Source organism: Geotrypetes seraphini, chromosome 3 (assembly GCF_902459505.1).
Source record: "Geotrypetes seraphini chromosome 3, aGeoSer1.1, whole genome shotgun sequence".
Taxonomy (NCBI): domain Eukaryota; kingdom Metazoa; phylum Chordata; class Amphibia; order Gymnophiona; family Dermophiidae; genus Geotrypetes; species Geotrypetes seraphini.
In genome coordinates, this window is record NC_047086.1 from 235,691,105 (window position 1) to 235,714,108 (window position 23,004).

At 42.9% G+C, this 23,004-nt stretch overlaps 1 protein-coding gene across 4 annotated transcripts in view; it reads left to right on the forward strand.

The window, feature by feature from the left end:
* The window catches only part of LOC117356363 (retinol dehydrogenase 7-like), a 69,269-nt gene that overhangs the window by 10,748 nt on the left and 35,517 nt on the right, over nt 1–23,004 (forward strand). For 2 of the 4 annotated variants that reach the window (XM_033935479.1, XM_033935480.1), the window contains exon 2: nt 20,691–20,815. The gene's annotated coding sequence lies outside the window, so the exon portion shown is untranslated. Of the gene's footprint in view, nt 1–20,690; nt 20,816–22,095; nt 22,257–23,004 lie in introns of all 4 variants that reach the window. The other 2 variants (XM_033935482.1, XM_033935481.1) reach the window with 2 other exon arrangements.

The following is a 23,004-nucleotide window of genomic DNA, read 5'->3' on the forward strand; positions in this document are numbered from 1 at the left end:
CAAAACCTGCACCCAACATCCCCACTCCATCGACCTAGCAGCCTCCACCTGGCACTACAACATCCAATCCTTCTATAACAGCCTCGCTCAGACAAAAACAACAGGAATAACCACTAACAAAACACCTGCTCCCTAATATACCAGCGAACCTCCGATCCTTAAAAAGATCACTGAGGAAAGCGACCTCCGATCCATAAAAGATCACTGAGGAAAGCAGAAAGAAACTGGATCAAACACCCAAATTCAGAAACCAAAGCTCACTGGGAAAACACATCTGTCACCTACAAAGCTGCCATCCTAGAAGCAAAGAAAGCCTACTACTCTCACATCCTACAGATAATCCCAGCTAGATCCAAACAACTGTTTGCCCTCACAAACCAACTCTTCACCAACGCCCAAGGAAAAAGCCATAGCAACCCAACAGAACTTGATAGTGAGACTCTCTCGGACTTCTTCCAGTCCAAGGTACAAACCATTCGCAATAATCTTGACACCACCACCAGCACCAACCCCCCAATAGCACACCTCCAACCTAACCCAAATACCCCATCCTCTACCGCTCTCCCCCAACTTCATCTGGCCACCCAAGCTGAGGTTCTCGAAACCCTGAGAGAATTCAAGCCCTCCAGCACCATCCTCAACCCCTGCCCATCCAGCCTCCTACTGTCCACAAAAGACGCCATGGCAGAATCTATCCTCCCCATCATTAACTCTTCCCTCTCCACGGGGGCAGTACCTCTCAGCTGGAAGTCAGCTATTATCAAACCCACCCTCGACCCTAACCAACCTCCCATTTGTCTCCAAACTCCTAGAATGAATAGTGCTCCACCAATTACACCCTTTCATTGAAGAACAAGCTGCCCTGTCCCCTGCACAATCTGGTTTCTGAACAGACCACAGCACAGAGTCGGTACTCCTGGATATCAATGATGACAACAGGTCGATACTCAACAAAGGCGACGATGCCCTACTAGTGGGCTATGGCCCTTATCTGCCGTCATCTTTCTAGTCTTACTTGACCTCAGCGCTGTCTTTGACACTCTCAACCATCACCTCCTCCTATCCAGACTCTATAACCTTGGAATCAAAGACTCTGCCCTCCAATGGTTCACCTCCTTCCTTCACTAAAGAACCCAAACAGTCCTACTAGGACTGCACAAATCTAACTCTAAGCCTATCAGTTATGGCATTCCCCAAGGCACCCTTCTATCCCCCCTCCTATTTAACCTCTACATCAGACCTATCATTGATATAGCCCAGAAATATAATATTAAAATCCACTCCTATGCCGATGACATCCAGCTGCTCCTCCCACTAGGTGAAAACCGATCATCCCAAATCACCAACCTCCAACACTGCCTCTCCGAAATGAAAACCTGGATGACTAACAACAAACTACAGCTGAACGCCTCCAAGACCAAACTTTTATGGATCAGGAAAAAAAGCACCAAATACACACGCCCAACACTATCATGGGACTCCACCTTACTAACAGCAGCAGATCAGGTATGCAGCCTAGGAGTAACATTAGACGGCCACCTGTCCCTGTCCACCCACATTTCTCAAGTAGTCTCCACCTCCTTCTACTACCTTCACCAACTGAGAAGGATCAAAACCTACATTTCCACACCTGACCTGGCCCAACTCCTCTACGCCTATGTCCTCTCCAGGATGGATTACTGCAACTCCCTATTTGATGGAGTAGCCAAAAAAGATCTCAAGCACTTTCAGTGGGTACAAAATGCATCAATCTGCCTCCTGCACAGCCTCAACTACCATGACCCCATCTCCCCAGCCCTCCGCGAAGAACACTGGCTTCCAATTAACCAACGTTACGCATTCAAGACCCTGGTAATAGCACATAAAAGAATTTACGCCACCACTCCAGCCTACATAGAATCCAAGCTATCCCTGTATACCCCCACCTGTCCCCTCTGCTCGGAAATGAAGAAACGCCTATGCATCCCCCAGGAAAGTCTCTCCTGTCAGAAACTGTCTGCAAATGCTCCTATAGCCACTTCATCCCCCAAATCTGGAACCAACTCTTCCCGCAAATCAGATCACAGAACTCATTGATGTACCAGAAAGCGGTAAAGACCCTCCTCTTCAACTAAAATGACAACTGCGATCTACCCCTTAAACGCCCCTTCCTTCTCCCCTCCCCCTCCATCCTGAACGTCTCCTTAAATTACTATATAGTCCTTTCTTATCCTGTACTTAAATTGCTGTATAATCCCCATACTTGAACTACTGTATAATCTTTGTACTGTCCAAATATACTCCACTGTGAATGTTTGCTTGTAGGCCGTTCTGAGCTACTGGGAGGACGGGATAAAAATTGAAAGAAAGAAAGAAATTCAGGAGAGCAAATGCAAACATCATTAGAAGATAAGGCAACTCTTGAGCAATGTGGCATCAGCGCACTAGCCACCCTGGAGGTTTCCGGCCATATGCTCGGTGGTAAAGTCCATGGGTCTTTAGCCCGTGCTGGGAAAGTCAGAGGTCAAACTTCCAAAGTTGCCAAGCAGGAGAAGAAGAAAAAGAAGACAGGGCATGCCAATCGGCACATGCAGTACAACTGCCGTTTTGTCAATGTGGTTCCAATCTTTGGCAAAAAGAAGGGGCCCAATGCTAACTCTTTAAAATATCTTTCTATTTGCTATTTCCAATAAAGTAGATATGAATATTCCCCCCCCCCCAAAAAAAAAGATTGGTTTTTAGTGCTAAATTTTTGTTTAACCTCACCATACAATAGACAAGTATTTTTCTTTATCTTTATTTCATATTTACTAAACCACTTAGACCAGTGGTCTCAAACTCAAACCCTTTGCAGGGCCACATTTTGGATTTTCAGGTACTTGGAGGGCCTCAGAAAAAAATAGTTAATGTCTTATTAAAGAAATGACAATTTTGCATGAAGTAAAACTCTTTATAATTTATAAATCTTTCCTTTTGGCTGTCTTAATAATAATATTGTAATTTATAGCTAAAGAGACATATGATCAAGAAACTGTTTTATTTTACTTTTGTGATTATAATAAACATACCGAGGGCCTCAAAATAGTACCTGGCGGGTTGCATGTGGTTCCCGGGCCGCAAGTTTGAGACCACTGACTTAGACTGAATGCGGAGCAAAGTGGTTTACAAACAAACACCATATAGAAAACAAATGTAATCACTGGACAGCAGTGGCGTACCTAGGGTATGTGGCACCCGGGGCCCATCATTTTTTGACACCCCTCCCCCCCCATGTAAAAAAATTTTTTTTTTTTTTTTTTTTGCAATAACCATGAAATGGAATAAATGGTCAGAATAGAAACAGGCAGTGAAAATTTTCTTTTATTGAACCTCATATATGTAACCATTATTCCAAACATAACATAACATAAATTATGTCTGAATTGTCATGACATCAGAAGTACATATGGAGTAGTTGCAGGTGATGCTTGGGACAGTTCTGATTGTGTTAGTTCGGTTTTATGTGTTTTTTGAATAGAAGGGTTTTTATTTCTTTTTTGAAGGTTTTGTAGTTTGTGGTTGATATCAATTGGTTGTAGAGTTGGGGGTCGAGTGTTGCAGCTCGAATGGCTAGGAGGTTGTCGAACAGTTTTTTTCTTTTGACGTTTTTGGTTGGAGGGTGTGTGAATGGTGCACAAGTTCTCCTATGTCTGTTTGAAGTGGATTGAATTATTTAGCTGAAGAAATTAGTTACCCCCCATTCCACACACATTCATTCTTTTCCATTTTTGTTCCCATTATAAAAAACACTGATAAGTTCCCAGAAAAAAAATATATTAAAATAAGAAGTGAAAACAAAGGCCCCTACAGATGAGAACATAACATAAGAATAGCCTAACTGGGTCAGACCAATGGTCCATCATGCCCAGTAGCCCATTCTCATGGTAGCCAATCCAGGACACTAATACCTGGTCAAAACCCAAAGAGTAGCAACATTCCATGCTACCGATCCAGGGCAAGCAGACACTTCCCCCATGTCTTAATAACAGATTATGGACTTTTCCTCCAGGAATTTGTCCAAATCTTTCTTAAAACCAGCTACACTATCTGCTTTTACCATAACTTCTGGCCACTTCATTTTTAAGTTTAGATCTTTCCTTTCAAACAGAGACCTTGCTAGATGTCAAATACAGCACAAGGTAACTTCACATGGACTTAGCTGTGCAGGAAATGTGAATCTCCTCATACACCCACCATATAGTGCAAAAATGTGCAAAGGTCTGTTTTTTTCTTTCGATCACTACATAGCCTAATGCCACACAAGCAGCGCTGTTACAAACATATTCTGTAGGTCAATGCTAAGGATAACAAAGTTTCCTTCCTTGGACCAGAAGGAGATAAACCACTGGAAGAGATCCCAAAACAACACCCAAAGACCCACTCAGTGTGTGAATCAGTTGAGTGGAGTGGACTAACTGGGGGGTGGAAATGGGCCCGGAGTTTGCTCAGCAGAATTTCCCAGATCACCTCTTCCTCTCAACACATTGACACGCTGCCACCATCACCACTAGGAACACCTCACTGGGTAGGCCAGCTATGCTATAAACTTTATAAAACACATTATTATATTTTCTTATAAAGCACATATTTTAACTGACCTCTCTGACATCCTCAGCCTTTCCATTCACAAAAATAGAAGGAAGAAAAGTTCCCATTTCCTGCTGTCTCATGTCCCCGGCCTATACAATATTTTTTTTCTGCAGACCCTTCAAAAGTCTGACCAAATCCTCGTTTCACTTGCATTATAAAGTACTGAGGATGCCATCTCTCCCCAATCCCAGGTCCTAAAGTCTAAGACAGTAGCGCAAACTAATGCTGCCAGATACAGGAAAAAAAAATTTTGATTCGATTCAGCCCTATTGAATTGGTTTTTCAATTCGATTTTCCTGCCCAGTTGGGTGATTTTTTTCAAAACTCCTGGTGGGTTTTATAGCTTTTTCACCCCCTTTGGCTTCTCCTAACCACACTGGCGCTGTGGTGTAAATAAAATAAAGAAACAAAAAGGACTTTTCCTCTTTCTGTTAAATCCTAGCTCACGTTTGCAGTCCAACACCAGCTCTGGCAGGATACACATTTCAAATCTGACATGTTATAATCACAAAACAAAATAAAATTAATTTTTCTACCTTTTGTTGTCTGGTTATATTTCAAATCTTGTTGGTCCAAGGCTCTGGTTTTCTTCTGATAACTTGCTTGCCAGGGTCTCCTTCTTTCTGCATGCTAACCATCCATCTGCCAACTCTGTCCTCCCTTTCCATTTCCCTTCCCTTCCCAGGAAGTCTGGTATCTTTCCTTTTTTTCATCTCCCTCCACAGATCCACCTTTTCTTAAATACCCTTTCATCCGGCATCTCTCCCTCCTTCCCCACCATCCCAGAGTCCACCATCTCTCCGTTTCTTTTCCTAATTACCCTCCTATCCAGTATCTCTATCCCTCCTCCACACCATCCCTTGTGTCCAATTTCTCTCCCTTTCTGTTCCTTCCCTCCCTAAATCCCATGGTCCATCATCTCTCTCCCTCTCCTCTATTTTCAGACCCATTATTTCTTCCCCCCCCAAAGTTTGGCATATGCATGTCTCTTTGAACACCCCCTTCTCTCCGTGTACTTCTAAATCATGGTCCCCCCCCAAAGGCCTATCCCCCCCTTAAAGGTCTGCCTGTCCCACCTTGAAGGCCTGTCCCCCCCCCTTGTAGGCCTGTCCCCCCCTTGAAGGCCTGCCTGCCTTTCCCCCCTTGAAGGCCTGTTCCCCCCCTTGAAGGCCTGCACCCCCTTGAAGGTCTGCACCCCCCCAAAGGCCTACACCCCCCCCGAAGGCCTGCACCCCCCTGAAGGCCTGCCTGCCCCCCTTAAAGGCCTGCACCCCTTGAAGGTCTGCACCCCCCCCCGAAGGCCTGTCCCCCCTTGAAGGCCTGCCTGCCTGCCTGTCACCCCCTCCCCCTTGAAAGCCTGCTTGCCTGCCCGCCCGCCCTACCCTGAAGGCCTGATGCCCCGACCCACCCCGAAGGACCGCTCGCCCCCCTGGCCTCCCCGCACCACCTATGAAGCAGCCGCAGCAGGATTGCGAAGTCAGCGTCAGCGATCCCTGCGCTGCTTCCTGCGCCACGGTCCCGCCCCTCCTCTGACGTCAGAGGAGGGGCGGGATCGCGGCGCAGGAAGCAGCGCAGGGATGCTGACGCTGACTTCGCGATCCTGCTGCGGGCTGCTTCACAGGTGGTGCAGGAAGGTCAGTGGGGCGAGCGGTCCTTCGGGGGTGGCGGGGGACTGAACGGCAAGGCCGGGAACACCCCCTTAGGGCTGGTACCCGGGGCGGCCCGCCCCCCCCCCCTAGGTACGCCACTGCTGGACAGCAAAGGAAACATTCATACCAAATCAAGATAAGAGGCAAGTATCAGGGAGGGTGCTCAGTTTGGGCCAATCCAGTTGGAATCAGGGGCTGTGTGCCTATTGGAGAAGCCTTGTTTTTACTGCAGTTTTAACGTGTTTTAAAGGTAATTCTTTGAGGTAAATTCACCCTTGTCAATTTTGGATATGAGAGTGTTAATATCAATTTTGCTTTCAAACCAATATTTCATATAATACAAAAAGGTATTTAGTTGCCATTCAGACAGAGTCTGCATGCAATTAGAGAACTCTAATTGTTTCCTATTTTTACCCTCATGCAGTGATTCATCTCTGGGTGGGTTGGGCCCATGTGCCTAAGGCCCTGCCCACAGGAAGGGCCTAAGGCTACTGGGCTGATTCTGGTTGGCACAGGCACCTCAAGCCCCACCTGTGGGCGAGGTTTGAGATCCCTGGGCCAATCAGGTCCTAAGGCCCACCATTCGACGGATGGGGGGCCTGCCGGACGGACGGATTTGGGACCCGTCCGTCCAACTGGTTTTGAGGTACAGGAGGGTTGGGGGGCGAGGGGTCGGCAGGGGGTTGCGAGGTTGGTGGGTGGAGGGCTATCGGGGGTTCAGGGGGCAATCGTGGGGGTGGGTGGGCGCTGAGGGCAGGAGGGCTTGGGCTCCCTCCTGGCCCGATTGCTGTCAGGGTGGGGGTGTCGGCCTTCGCCGGGCAAGGAGGGCTTGGGCACCTTCCTGGCCCGATCGCTTTCGGGGGTGGTAGGCAGGTTGCCGGGGCCGCAGAGTTCATCGCGGCAGCCACCATCAACTCAGCAGCCCCTTTTTCAGCACATATACCTGTTTTGACTTGGTCTAAGTCAAAACCAGTGGCGTACCAAGGGGGGGCGGAAGGGGCGGTCTGCCCCGGGTGCCAGCCCTGAGGGGGGTGCTCCGGGCCTTGCCGTTCAGTCCCCCCCCACCCCCGAAGGACCGCTCGCCCCACTGACCTTCCTGCACCACCTACGAAGCAGCCCGCAGCAGTATCGCGACGTCAGCGATCCCTGAGCTGCTTGGGCGCTGCTTCCTGCGCCGCGGTCCCGCCCCTCCTCTGATGTCAGAGAAGGGGCGGGACCGTGGTGCAGGAAACAGCGCCTAAGCAGCGCAGGGATCGCTGACATCGTGATCCTGCTGCGGCTGCTTCATAGGTGGTGCGGGGAGGCCAGGGGGGCGAGCGGTCCTTCGGGGTGGGTCGGGGCATCAGGCCTTCAGGGTGGGGCGGGTGGGCGGGCAGGAAGGCTTTCAAGGGGGGGGGGGGGTGACAGGCAGGCAGGCCTTCAAGGGGGGACAGGCCTTCAAGGGGGGGAGGCAGGCCTTCAAGGGGGGGAACAGGCCTTCAGGGGGTGTGCAGACCTTCAAGGGGTGCAGGCCTTCAAGGGGGAGGGACAGGTCTTCAAGGGGGGGGCAGGCAGGCCTTCAAGGGGGGGCAGGCCTTCGGGGGGGTGCAGGCCTTCGGGGGGGTGCAGGCCTTCAAGGGGGGGACAGGCCTTCAAGGGGGGGACAGGCAGGCAGGCCTTCAAGGGGGGAACAGACCTACAAGGGGGGGGGGACAGGCCTACAAGGGGGTGGGACAGGCCTTCGGGGAGTGCAGGCCTTTGGGGGGGTGCAGACCTTCAAGGGAGTGCAGGCCTTCAAGGGGGGGACAGGCAGGCAGGCCTTCAAGGGGGGACAGGCCTAAAGGGGGTGGGACAGGCCTTCAAGGGGGGGTGCAGGCCTTCAAGGGGGGGACAGGCAGACCTTTAAGGGGGGACAGGCCTTTGGGGGGGACCCTGGTTTAGAAGTACACGGAGGGAAGGGGGTGTTCAAAGAGACGTGCATATGCCAAACTTGGGGGGGGGGAAGAAATAATGGGTCTGAAAATAGAGGAGAGGGCGAGAGATGATGGACCATGGGATTTAGGGAGGGAAGGAACAGAAAGGGAGAGAAATTGGACACAAGGGATGGTGTGGAGAAGGGATAGAGATACTGGAGAGGAGGGTAATTGGGAAAAGAAAGGGAGAGATGGTGGACTCTGGGGTGGTGGGGAAGGAGGGAGAGATGCCGGATGAAAGGGTAGTTAAGAAAAGGTGGATCTGTGGAGGGAGATGAAAAAAAGGAAAGATACCAGACTTCCTGGGGAGGGAAGGGAAATGGAAAGGGAGGACAGAGTTGGCAGATGGATGGTTAGCATGCAGAACGAAGAAAAAAGGAGACCCTGGCAAGCAAGTTATCAGAAGAAAACCAGAGCCTTGGACCAACAAGATTTGAAATATAACCAGACAACAAAAGGTAGAAAAATTAATCTTATTTTCTGTTTTGCGATTATAATATGTCAGATTTGAAATGTGTATCCTGCCAGAGCTGGTGTTGGACTGCAAACGTGAGCTATTATTTAACAGAGAGAGGAAAAGTCCTTTTTGTTTCTTTATTTTATTTACACGACAGTGCCAGTGTGGTTAGGAGACGCCAAAGGGGGTGAAAAAGCTATAAAATCCACCAGGAGTTTTGAAAAAAATCACCCAACTGGGCAAGAAAATCGAATTGAAAAACCAATTCAATAGGCTGAATCGAATCGAAATTTTTTTTCCTGAATCTGGCAGCATTAGTTTGCGCTACTGTCTTAGACTTTAGGACCTGGGATTGGGGAGAGATGGCATCCTCAGTACTTTATAATGCAAGTGAAACGAGGATTTTGTCAGACTTTTGAAGGGTCTGCAGGAAAAAAATATTGTATAGGCTGGGGACATGAGACAGCAGGAAATGGGAACTTTTCTTCCTTTTATTTTTGTGAGTGGAAAGGCTGAGGATGTCAGAGAGTTCAGTTAAAATATGTGCTTTATAAGAAAATATAATAATGTGTTTTATAAAGTTTATAGCATAGCTGGCCTACCCAGTGAGGTGTTCCTAGTGGTGGTGGTGGCAGCAGCTTGTCAATGTGTTGAGAGGAAGAGGTGGTCTGGGAAATTCTGCTGAGCAAATTCTGGGCCCATTTCCACCCCCCAGTTAGTCCACTCCAATCAACTGGTTCACACACTGAGTGGGTCTTTGGGTGTTGTTTTGGGATCTTTTCCAGTGGTTTATCAGTATCTACTTGTGGTCCAAGGAAGGAAACTTTGTTATCCTTAGCATTGACCTACAGAATATGCTTGTAACAGTGCTGCTTGTGTGGCATTAGGCTATGTAGTGATCGAAAGCAAAAAACAGACCTTTGCACATTATTGCACTATATGGTGGGTGTATGAGGAGATTCACATTTCCTGCACAGTTAAGTCCATGTGAAGTTACCTTGTGCTGTATTTGACATCTAGCAAGGTCTCTGTTTGAAAGGAAAGATCTAAACTTAAAAATTAAGTGGCCAGAAGTTATGGTAAAAGCAGATAGTGTATCTGGTTTTAAGAAAGATTTGGACAAATTCCTGGAGGAAAAGTCCATAATCTGTTATTAAGACATGGGGGAAGTGTCTGCTTGCCCTGGATCGGTAGCATGGAATGTTGCTACTCTTTGGGTTTTGACCAGGTATTAGTGTCCTGGATTGGCTACCATGAGAATGGGCTACTGGGCATGATGGACCATTGGTCTGACCCAGTTAGGCTATTCTTATGTTATGTTCTCATCTGTAAGGGCCTTTGTTTTCACTTCTTATTTTAATGTATTTTTTTTCTGGGAACTTATCAGTATTTTTTATAATGGGAACAAAAATGGAAGAGAATTAATGTGTGTGGGATGAGGGGGTAACTAATTTTTTCAGCTAAATAATTCAATCCACCTCCAACAGACATAGGAGAACTCGCACACCATTCACACACCCTCCAATCAAAAATGTCAAAAGAAAAAAACTGTTTGACAACCTCCTAGCCATTCGAGCTGCAACACTCAACCCCCAACTCTACAACCTATTGACCTCGATCACAGACTACAAAACCTTCAAAAAAAAATAAAAACCCTTCTATTAAAAAAACACATAAAACCGAACTAACACAATCAGAATTGTCCCAAGCATCACCTGCAACTACTCCATATGCACTTCTGATGTCATGACAATTCAGACATAATTTATGTTATGTTATGTTTGGAATATAAGAAAATTTTCACTGCCTGTTTCTATTCTGACCATTTATTCCGTTACATGGTTATTACAAAAAATATTTTTTTACATGGGGGGTGTCAAAAAATGATGGGCCCCGGGTGCCACATACCCTAGGTACACCACTGGTCAAAACATATAAGTGCCGATAAGGCAACCAGCCTAAAGTTTTGGTTATACCTGCTGTACGCCTATGTCTAGGTCGGCCCACCTCCCGCCCTTTCTCCTCCTCTAAAAATGCCTCTTTTCGCTCTAAGCGTTTAGAGGTAGGGGAAAGGCCTAAGCTGGTTTTAGATGCATCTAAAGCCAGCTTTGGTTAGGGGTACTTGGACGATCAGGCTTTTTGATTGTCCAAGTACCCATTGAGACCACTTTTTAGACATTTTTTTGTTTTGATTAAGAGCCCCATGGCTTATATAATTAAAATTATGAATAATTCATCAACCGTGCAGAGAGGAAAATTATTGGCTAAAAAAAGGCATCTACAAATGCGTCTTGAGTAATTTTCTAAACAGTAATTTTCACTACAGTTTCGTATTTGGCCTACAAGGGAAGGGAGTTCCATATTTTAACTCATGCACAGCATAAAGTCATTTTGCCAGTCTCGACAAACCTTGGGTTAACATTCGTCTTCAGTAGAGTTAAATTCTCAGCATGTAGTGATCTGTTTGGTGTATAGCTAAGCACATTATTTTTAAACAATTTGAACCCTGATATTATTATCCACCTTGGAACAAATGACTTGGTCAACAATAACTGACTTGCAGCGCAAAAAGCTTTATGGAGGCTTGGGGAGGGGATAAAACCTTTTGTAAAACTATTTTGACAAGTACTGCCTACTTATGGAAAGGGAGAGGAAAGAATACAAAATACTGAGAACTTTAATAGGTGGCTCAAAGCCTAGTGTCATCAAGAAGGCTGTATGGGAGGGGGGGGGGGTTCTGAGCTGTCAAGCGTTACTTTACTGTCAGTGCCTGAGCCAATCACCACTCAGTCACTGATAAAAAAGTAAGTAAACAACAGCTCAGACCTGTAAGTAAATTGTTTATGGAAATGTGGCACGATCAGTTTAGAGAATCATTTGGCAAATATAAAGAATCGCTTGGAGTGATTATTTCAATATTACTGATCTGGTTGCACTACATTTGCATGGCAGTATCAGAAAACTCATAAAAGACCTCCCTAAGCCGTTTTGATAATCCATGGCTAAAATACGTGCATGCTAAATCAGCTGGAGCCTATTTAACGAGCACGTTAAAGGCAGATTTTTGTTTTGAGAATCTGGCCCTGGGTGAAGTCTGTTTTGCTGACCCAGTTACCACATCCTGGGAGGTTCCTCTGACAAACCCTTGACTATAGAACTACAGAAATTGGGAGAGCAACAGGTAATTCTATCAGGGTCAGGGCCGAATCACATTAAAATGCATGCAGACTGTGAAAAATTGCATCTTAGATCTTAGGAAATTGGAAGACTGGGTGTCCAAATGGCAGATGAAATTTAATGTGGACAAATGCATAGTTATGCACATTGAGATGAATAACCCAAATCATCATTACCGGATGCTAGGGTGTACCTTAGGGGTCGGTGTCCAAGAAAAAGATTTGGGAGTCATAGACAAGACAGTAAAACTTTCCACCCAATGTGTGGTGGCAGTCAAAAAAGCAAACAAGATACTAGAAATTATTAGAAAAGGGATGGTAAACAAGACTAAGAATGTTGAAACAACTGGGATCCAAGATGGTCGCAGCTAGATTTGACTGAGCTGTACGCTCGGAAGATCGCTCTTGATTTTTCTTTTTTCTTCATACATACTTTACCTTTTATGTACGATGCCAAAGCGGAGAGGGAAGAGCTAGCTATGGTAACATAGAGGAACTTTTGCGGCGTTTGTAAGTCACCCCCTCTACCTCTTCAGAGACATTCCTGCTGGAGACACCCCAGGAAAGCGGAATGGAGGCAGTCTCCTTGGGATTAGATGTTGAGTCCCGATGTTAGGGCTCCGCCCCCATGCCCTCAGACTATCAGCTCACCACGGATGGAGCAGCAACAAAGAGTACAAGCGCTGCAAGACCATGAGGCCAGAGAAATCAGAGAGGGCAGTGCTGTGCCAGACTTATTCTGTTTGGATGGAAGTTTGAGTTTGGATTCTGAAGAAGTGACTCAATGTGGGGACAGATATTTCCAGGAAAGCGAACAGCGTGGGACAGAAGTAATTGGCCAGGAGTCCTTTGGGATAGTTTCTTTGCTTCAAGTCCAAAAACCCCAAGAGGTATCTTTAGACTCTTATTTGGGACCTTGTGGCAAATCTGCCTACTTTAATAAATCCCCGATTTCAACGTAAGGACAATCAAATAAAGGCTCAAGCAATTGATATTAAAAATCTACAAACTGAAATCCTTGAATCTAAAACCTTGGTGGATAATGTGAATCAGGAATTGACCTTGTCCAAAAAGATTCAAGAAACTTTGATAAAAGACAATATCAATCTTAGGAGGAAATTAGAATCCTTAGAAAATTTGTCACACTCCGTCTCCAATAATATTAGATTGATTAATTTCCCTAGAAGTGTTGTGCATACTTCTAGGGAAATGTTAAAAAGATTTATGATGGAGGTATTGGAGATTACTGAGGAACAATTGCCTCCTTTATCTCAGGTTTATTATTTGCCAGCAAAACCACAAAATGAGCAGCAAGGAATTGCTCCTGATCTAAATGTAACAGAATTGCTTGAGTTGTCTGATAGAGAACTAGTTACACCTGCTACATTGTCATTGATGGTAGTAATGGCACCGGACAAAAATTGGCTTATGAAAACTTTTTTAAGCATAAGCAGAAGGATTTCTTAGGTTTAAAAGTACAAATGTATCCGGATTTGGCCAGGGATACCCAAAAATGTAGGAAAGAATTTGTCAGCATAGCTATTGCTAGCAATCAGCATTTTCAGTTGGCATAACTAATGTCAACAAAGGCCTATGGGAAATTATATCAATCTGACTCTGGAATGTTGATGCAGAATTCTGTGCTCCTGCACAGAATTCACATACATTAATCATCCAGCCAGACTGGATTGTTTATCAAGAAGATAGGCTGCTTGAATGGGACAAAGAAGCCAGAGACTAATCCCATCTACCATGCCTGCAAGTATCACACCCTCCTTATGAATTAAACTAACCATTGTTTCAAACAGTTTACAATTTCTAAACAGAAAGATAATGGGAAATACAGGAGTTTCTATATTCAGAATAAGATTCCAAGCTATAAAAGCCTCCTCTCTGCAACACACATACCGTACATCTTTCTTTCTTTCTCTCTCTCTCTGGCCGATCTCTGGAACCCGCAACTTAGACCATCACCCCATCCCCCTTTCTTTCTCTCTCTCTCTCTCTCTGGCTCTCCCTAGAACTTCGGACTCTGTGTCTCTTTGCCTCTGAACTCTGTAAGGCAGGGAAACTGCTTTGTTCTCTCATTAATTGTAATGCTTAATTGTAATGCTTATGAATATTGCTTTTCTGTAAGCCTATTTCTATAATATATTCTTTATGCAATCACCTCTGGCTGTGTTTCTTATTTGATTCTACTCCTGGTGAATCTTCTGTGAGGGAACTGAACCTGGGACTTGGCGTGTGTAAGGCCGCCTCTCACGTAACCCCCTACCACCTCATCTTGTGTAGGGCCACCTTCAAACCTTACATTTTGGGGGCTTGTCTCGGTCCTTCCTGATGATTTCATTTGGGTAAATAGAATTCAATTTTTTTCCTTGTATGCACTGTGCAATAGGATTCTTGGCTGCAGAAGATGGTATTTTCCACTCAAAAGACCTTGTGCAGTATAGACAGAGTGAGATAGAAATCAAAAGACCTTGGAAAATCCTTAGATTGATTGTACTTTAGACTGGATGACACACTGGTGAAAAGTTCCAGTAATATTTTGGGTTTTATACTTGGTGAGATTTTACTTATCAATAGACTTTGTATTTTTGCTTGATAGACAGAGTGAGATAGAAATCAAAAGACCTTCTGGAACCCTTAAATTGTTTTAGACTGGATGACACGGTTGTGAAAAGTTCTAGTAATATTTTGGGTTTTATATTTATATTTTATATTTCTTCCCCACTTTCCTATTGTTTCTAGTGGTTTTTAAAAGTAGTTACCCTTGTATGTTTGATTAATATACTATGTATAAGTGATTTCTTTAAATCTTATTTTATCTTTTGTACAACGCTTTGTAATTTGGAAAAGCGTTCAATCAAATAATATGAATAAACTTGAAACTTGGTGAGATTGTACTATCAAAAGTCTTTGTAGTTTATCTGTGCCAGTTTGCATTTTATGCTTTAGACTAGTGTGTTGCATGTAAGAATATTTGAGTTGCTCTGAAGCAAAACATGGTCCAAAGTTTAAAACAGTCACTCAAATAAGACACGCCACATCTTTACTAATAACTTTTACTTTTTGTTTTTTCCTTTGTGCTTTTAATTCTATTTCTTGTCAGTCTCTGCCCTGGTGAAAGGCCCAGTGCACACTGGACTGGAACTGGCAGCTGGCATCTCTCCTCTTCTAACAGACTTCTTATATTTTTTCCTGCTAAACTTCTGCCTGTAAATTTCAGGCATTTAAAGTGTGGGCAACCACCTCACCTTGTGTGGGGCCACCTTCAAACCTTTCAGAATTCTTGTTGTTAAAACCTGGGGTTCTGGTTCTAGGGGCGACATTTTATTTACGTCATCCTTGTAAGTGTGTGGTGCATTACTCTTCTCAAAAATATGTATTTTTTTGAACTTGTTCATTTAACAACTTTCCTATCACTGTCACAACTGGAGAAGGAAAAAGATAAGATCTAAAAAGCCCAATATTAGATATTGTAATGAGGTGACTATTTCAGCTTGACCTCAGCCAAGTCAGCCTTTGTATTCTTTATTAATTTTCCTTAATTCCGTTAAGTTAAATCTTGGATCCCATTAATTGGGGACTAGAGCTAAGTTTAAGCATTTATTGTTTCTTTATATAATTAATTTTCTAAGTATTATCTTATGCTTAAAACTTTCTATACAAGTTTATACGTGATTGTCTTAATATGAAAATGATAAATAAAAAATAAAACAAGACTAAGAATGTTATAATCCCTCTGTATTAGAGAGTTGCACAGAGACAGAAATCAAATCCATCCCTGACCATCCCCGCTGAAATCAAACCCATCCCCACTGGAAATGGAATTGAATCAAAAAAGATATAGTGGAATTAGAAAAGTATAAAGAAGGGCAACAAAAATGATAAAAAGTTTGGGGCGACTTCCCTATGAGGAGAGGCTAAAATGGATAAAATGGCTAGGGATCTTCAGCTTGGAGAAGAGATGGCTCAGGGGTGATATGATTGAAGTCTATAAAATACTGATAGTTTTGAATCACTTGTTCACTCTTTCCAAAAATACTAGGACTAGTGGGCATGCGATGAAGCTACTAAGTAGTAAATTTAAAACAAACTGGAGAAAATATTTATTCACACATGTAATTAAACTCTAGAATTCGTTGCCGGGAATGTGATGAAATCTGTTAGCTTAGCAGGGTTTAAAAAAGACATGAATAATTTCCTAAAATAGAAGTCCATAAGCCATTATTGAGATGGCTTGGGAAAAATCCACTGCTTATTCTTAGGATAAAAAGTATAGAATCTGTTTTAATACTTGGAATCTTGCTAGGTACTTGGGACCTGGGCTGGCCACGGTTGGAAACATGATACGGTACTGGGCTACATGGACCTTCGATCTGTCCCTATATGCCAATTCTTATGTTCTCATGTTCTTAACACTGGAGAAATAAAAACAGAAATGCATTTCCTTTTCTGTTGAACACAATACAAAGACATCTGCTATATATCTTTCCTAAAGCTAACACATTTCAGTCAATACATTCCTTTGTTGTCTGGAGATTTTTTTTCCATCAAGTTGGTTCCAGTTTCTCTTTTTTATGCTTTCCTGTCTTCTGCAAATTCTTCTTCAAGTGGTTGTTGTCCATTGGTTCCTCCTACAATGGTTCAGCATTTTTATTTCCCCCCTCCCTCCCATTGTACAGCATCCTCACTCCCTTCTATCCTGGATAATTCTCCCTCTTTTTTCCCCTTCCCGCTCCTGCATAGCATTTCTTCCTCTCTCCTCCACCCACATGTGCAGCATGTCTCCCACTCTCTTTCATTTCCTCCCTTGTTGCAAAGAGAGTGGGGGAAGAAAGAGAGAAAGAGGAGGGGATCTAGGATGCATGTCTCCCAACCCCCTCTACTACCACATCCAACATTTCTTCCTCTCTTATCCCTTGGACAGTGTGCAACATCTTTTGTGCCTGCCCATCGCCCAACATTTCTCCTTCTATCACCCCTCTCCAGCACTATGCCACATCTCTCCTTCCATTCACTCCACAACCATGTTCAACATTCCTTTCTCTTGTATCCCTTTCAGTCTGTCCCACTGTTCTCTCTCCACCACCATATCCAACATTTCTCCCTCTCATCTTTCTCTTCCCCATGCATCTCTGCCTCACTCCTTTCTCCCCTATGCCCAACAATTGTCCTCTTTCTATTCAAGTTTCAAGTTTTATTGATTTTGATATACCAACTATCAAATTAATATCTAGCTGGTTTACAATAAGATTACAGGAAAAAAAAAAAATAATACTAAAAGTATATATATAATTAATTTAACAGTATTGTGTGAACATAAATAACATTACAAGACAAACTGGAAAGTGAGGGTGGAAGGGAAGGAAGGTTAAAAGTTACATATTGGAGATAGAAAAGGGTGACAGTGGGGTTAGGATAAAACATGGAGGGGGATTTTTAATATTAGAGCTATTTATTGTTTGCAGAAGAGGGAATAAGTGAGACTCTATATGATATCAAATGCATCGCGGAAGAGGAAGGTTTTTAGTCCTGTCTTAAATTTGTCAATTCGAGGCTCGTTACGGAGATACAGTGGTATGGAGTTCCAGAGGGTTGGGGCAGTTACTGCAAAATTTACTTTTCGTGTATTGTAAAATTCTTTTATGGATGGGATGAAAAATAGGTTTTGATCAGTTGATCTTAATGTACGTGGGGAACTATGAGGAATGAGGAGTTTATCTAGAAATAAGGGAAGATGAGAGAGTTTAATTTTAAAGGTTAGGATGATGATTTTATAAGTGATACGGTGAGTGATGGGAAGCCAATGTTCATTTTTGAAAAGGGGAGTTACATGATCATATTTGCTTAGTTTATAGATAAGTTTTATTGCCGTGTTTTGTATTAGTTGTAAGCGTCGGATTTCTTTTTGGGGTAGACCGTTGAGGAGTGAATTGCAGTAATCTAAATGGGAGATTACTAAAGAATGAATCAGGATAGTGATTGAGCTGGTCTCTAGTATAGAAGTTAAAGATCGGATGATACGTAATTTAAAGAAACAGATTTTGATAACTGAGCTGATGTGATCATGGAAGGTAAGATCTCTGTCGATAGTGACGCCTAAAAGTTTTATTCTGGTATCTATTTGAATTGGTGTAGATTTGATAGAAATGTTACCTAATAAGGATTCTGTGGTTTTGATAGATAATAGCATACTTCGAGATTTATCTAGGTTAAGAGAGAGTTTATTTGTAAATAACCAATCGTAGATAATGTCTAATTTGGTATTAATATCTTTTATATCAGAAATGTTTGATGTGTTAATAGGATGGAGAAGTTGAATATTGTCAGCATATGCGAAAATAGTAAATCCTATGGATTGGGCTAGTGTGAGGAGAGGAGCTAGAAAAATGTTAAATAGTAGTGGGGATAAGATCGAGCCTTGAGGGACACCGTAGGATTGTGTTGTAGCTGCAGAGGTAGTATTGTTTACACAGACTATGTTGCGACGTCCCTATCAGCATCTCATTCCTCTCCCTCTCTCCCTTCATCATATGTCCCAAGTTCATGCTCCTTTCCTACCTCCCTTCTGTGTCCCAAGTTCATGCCCCTCCTTTCCTTCTGCGTTCAAATTCTTTCCCTCCCTTCTGTGTCCCAAATTAGTGCACCCTCTTTCTTTCCTTCCAGCCTTTGTCCCAAGTTCATGCCCCTCTCATGTCCCAACATGATCCCTCTTCTTCCCTCCCTCCTTTGTTCCAAGTTCATGCCCCCTCTCTCCCTTCCTTGTCCCATGCCCCCTCTCTTCCTTCCTTGTCCCAACACACTTGCTCCTTCCTTTCTGTGGCCCAAGTTCGTGCCCCCTTCCCGTGGGTTTGTACCAGAGCCATCCAGATTGGCCTCCTTCTTCCAGCCTTCAAGACACACTTGTTTCTTCGTAGGACTGCATGCAGCAGTTTCGGCACACTGCACATGGCTGACCCGGAAGCCTTCCCTCTGATGTCAGCTCTGACGTCAGAGGGAAGGCTTCCAGGTCAGCTGTAGGCGGAGTGTGGAGAGTGCTGTACACGACTTTCTGGAGGAGAGAGTGTGGCTGGAAGGCAGGAAGAAGAAGGTGTTGCTTAGACAAGCAAGGTAACACATGTAGGAGCTCCTTGTGTTGCCACTATCCCCATGGGGTCCTCATAACCCCAGGGAGAATCCCCATGGGATCCCCATAGATCCAGGAGGGAACCCTGCAGAAACCCCATGGACCCAGGGAGAACTGTGTGGAATCATTGTGGATTCCACAGTATTCCCATTGACCCTGTTCCTGTGCAGCTCTCTACTCTGAACCACTCCATGGTGTGATCTCACCTTGAGTATTGCATTAATTCTGGTCACCGTACCTCAAAAAAGATATAGCAGAATTAGAAAAGATTCAAAGAAGAACGACCAAGATGATAAAGGGAATGGAACTCCTCTCATATGAGGAAAGACTAAAAGGTTAAGGCTCTTCAGCTTGAAAAAGAGATGGCTGAGGGGAGATATGATTGAAGTCTACAAAAACTTGAGTGGTGTAGATTGATTTTGTTTACTCCAGCAAAAGGAATGTTCGAGGTTGCGGGGAAATATTTTTAAAATCAATAGGAGGAAATATTTTTTCATTCAGAGAATAGCTAAGCTCTGGAACGCATTGCCAGAGGTTGTGGTAAGTGTAGATAGCATAGCTAGTTTTAAGAAAGGTTTGGACAATTTCCTGGAGGAAAAGTCCATAGTCTGCTATTGAGACAGATATGGGGGAAGCTACTGCATACCCTGGATTGGTAGCATGAAATATTGCTACTATTTGGGGGTTTTGCCAGGTACTAGTGACCCGGATTGGCCACTATGAAGACTAGCCCATCTAGGCTAGATGGACCATTGGTCTGACCCAGTAAGGCTATTCTTATGTTCTTAAGCTCTACTGAACAGGGACTATCTCTTGAATGTTTTAATGTACAGCACAAAAAATAGGGAGGAATGGAGGGAAGTGTAATGCAAAAATTCAAAAATATCACTCCAAAACAAAAGCACCACACAAGCCAAGAAATCTAGCTTATTACTTAAGTGAAAGAAAAGCCTCAGACAAATGGAGAGGTGCACCCACACTCTTCCACCAAAGCATCATAGGCAAAAAACTTTCACACAAGTTTAAAGTTAGCAGGTGGGAGCAAAAAATAGCCGAGAATGATTAATGATAAAAACCACTGAACACAAACAGGCAATGCTATAGAAATGATTAGTAGTAGAAATAGTATGGTTCGTATTATAAAATGGTGCAAAGTATGGAACCCTGCTGACAGCATTTTGAAATATGAACCCAGTGGGATTTGCTACTACCTCAATTGAAATTTGGAGACTCAATTTAAGGAGTAAGATACTGCCAGGTGAGAAAAGTTGCAGGTGCAGGGAACCTTGAATTTTAGCAGAAGGAAGAACAGGCAATACTTCTTCTTTTTTTTTCAACTGTATTGTTCATTTTATTTCAAATAAATTAAATCAAAACAAAAAAGTTTATTTGGAGACCCTTAAATAAATGCAAAATAAATAAATAATTGCTTGTCTTTATTCAAGTTCCTGCTATAAGAATTTACTAGTACTCTTTCTAGTCACAAAGAGCTTGTATTTTCCACAGACTTTGCATTTTATTAAGGTTTTCAGCATCAAATAATGTTCTGCCATTAAAGTCCACGCCCTCATTCTTTATATCTCATATTTATTCTCTCCACAAATCTGTTTCTCCCACTCTCTGGCTCTGTCATCAGACACGTGTCTAGTATTACACAGTTCCCTGAAAACATTACTCCTTCCAACAACATTTTCTCTATTTTAATCTCCTCTGCAGATCAAATACAAGCGGAACTTGTCCTTACATCCCCCGAATTCTTTTAGTGGAGACTGTGTCACACAGACTACAGATTGATCAAGAACAGTTTGGACTCCTGTGTGCTGCATACTGAGGAGCTGACGGTACTGTATTTTATCATAGTTTAAGGGAACAAACTCTATTTATGTCTTGGAGTGTCCCTTCCTTAACATCAGATACTTTTTAATAATAAATGAAGGGAAGCTTTCAGCCTCCCCCCCACCCTGCTAATATTGAAATCTGGAAGAAGTTGACAATGGGCTCATTTTTACTACTGGTTCCTAAATTTAAAGTTCTGGGATATTTTAAGGGCTGTGTAAACTGAGTGACTTTAGAAATGACCCCTAGCATTTGACCATTCTGCTTATGCTGTTTGCAACAGAATCTGCTCCTTTCAGTGTTTTTAATGCATCAAAATCTATTTTGTAGGATGAGTTAAGTGGAAATAAAAAAAAATAGAAATATGTTTATTTTTGAGCTGTCAACTATTTTGACTAATATAGCTTTGAAAAAAAAAAGCAGACAGACCAATTGTTATTCCCTTAAACAGATGCGAAAATCTTCTTGTTTTGTGACAGAACTTGACAGGATATGGAAAAACTACAAATCAAATTACAATTAAGTTGTGTCTGGTGTGCTTTACAGCAAGTTCTTTGAAATGTTTTATGCCCCCACCAACTTCTCTGCTTAATTTATGCACTTATGTTTGAGAGCTACGTATGCAACATGCTGAGAAAAAGATACCAAAAAATCTGCAAGGACATACACACCGCATTTCTCAAAAACAACCAATGGCAGCATCTCTGTTGCATGCAAATTTAAACTTTCTCAAGCCTGCACAAAAAAAGCCTCATAGACACAATGCACTCAGCCCTCATCTCTCAATAAACTTAAAAAAAAAAATGCACATCACTCGTCATTTTTGCATACAGATATAGAAACCTGCACAAAACATCAACCCCTCACACACTTCTCATTCACGTCTTCCCGTGTCTCACAATCTCATTTTGGAAACTTATGCTCAATGTAAACAAAGCCTATGTGATTATCTCAAGGTGGACAAACAGGTAGAAATGCTAGAAGGATGTTTGAGTGCAAAGGGAGAAGAATGGTCAGTAGGAAAAAGGAGGTAATGATGCTTCTGTTTAAGGCTCTGGTGAGACCTCATTTAGAATATTGTGTAAAAAAGATATAAATAGAATGGAGTTGGTCCAGAGGACAACTATTAAAATGGTTAGTGGTCTTTGTCATGAAGTATATAGGAGCAGACTTAAAATCTCATTAGGTTTACTTTGGAGGAAAGGCAGTAAAAGAGAGATGATAAAGACATTTAAATACTTACATGGCATTAATATGCATGAGGCGATTCTTTTCCAATTAAAAGGAAGCTCTGGAAAGAGGTAGCAAAGGATGAAGCTGAAGGGATAGACTCAGAAGTATCAGCGGACATACTTCTTCATGGAAAAGTTGGTGAATTCATGAAACGGCTTCCTGGTGGAGGTGAAAGAGATGAAGATTATCTGAATTCATGAAAACTTGAGACAAGTATATATTTTTATAATAATTTATATGCTGTATATCCTACAATTCTATGCGGATTACAAATTATTCAGGTACTCAAGCATTATTCCCTAACTGTCCCGGTGGGCTCCCACTATCTAATGTACCACAAGGAGCAGTGTGGGATTTGAACCCACAACTGCAGGGTTTCAAGGCTGTAGTTCTAACCACTGCACCACACAATCCCACAATAAATGGGATCTCTAAGAGATTGGATAAATCATATGGTCTTTATCTACCTTCATTTATGCAATTTTTCATTTTTATCATATATTTGCATTCAACCTAGATGTTTACACTTCAGCATCTGATAAAGGTGAGCAGGCTAAGTGATTCTGCTTACACTACTTTTAAACAGCTTATGTGAATATCCTTTTACCAAACCAGGCAATCACATAGGACTCTGTTGATTGATTACCTACATTAATAATAATAATATTTAGCTTATTCCTCTTCAATAGTGGCTCAGGTACAGTCTCAGAAAGTTAACAATCTACAATGTACAGTACAAATCAAAAAATCCAGATGGTCCCCAGTTTCTTAGTTTCCGCGGAGCTAAGAAGACGCATCTCTCTCAACGGCCGTTGTGAGAGAATTTTTGTGAAACTTCCCGCTCGCGAAAACTTGTTGAGGAAATATTATTTCCTTTCCTTTTTTCTTTATTTTCTTCTTTTAAAAAAAAAAAATAAAAACATTATTGTTTTTTCCTTATTTTCGGTTTTGCCCCGGCGGG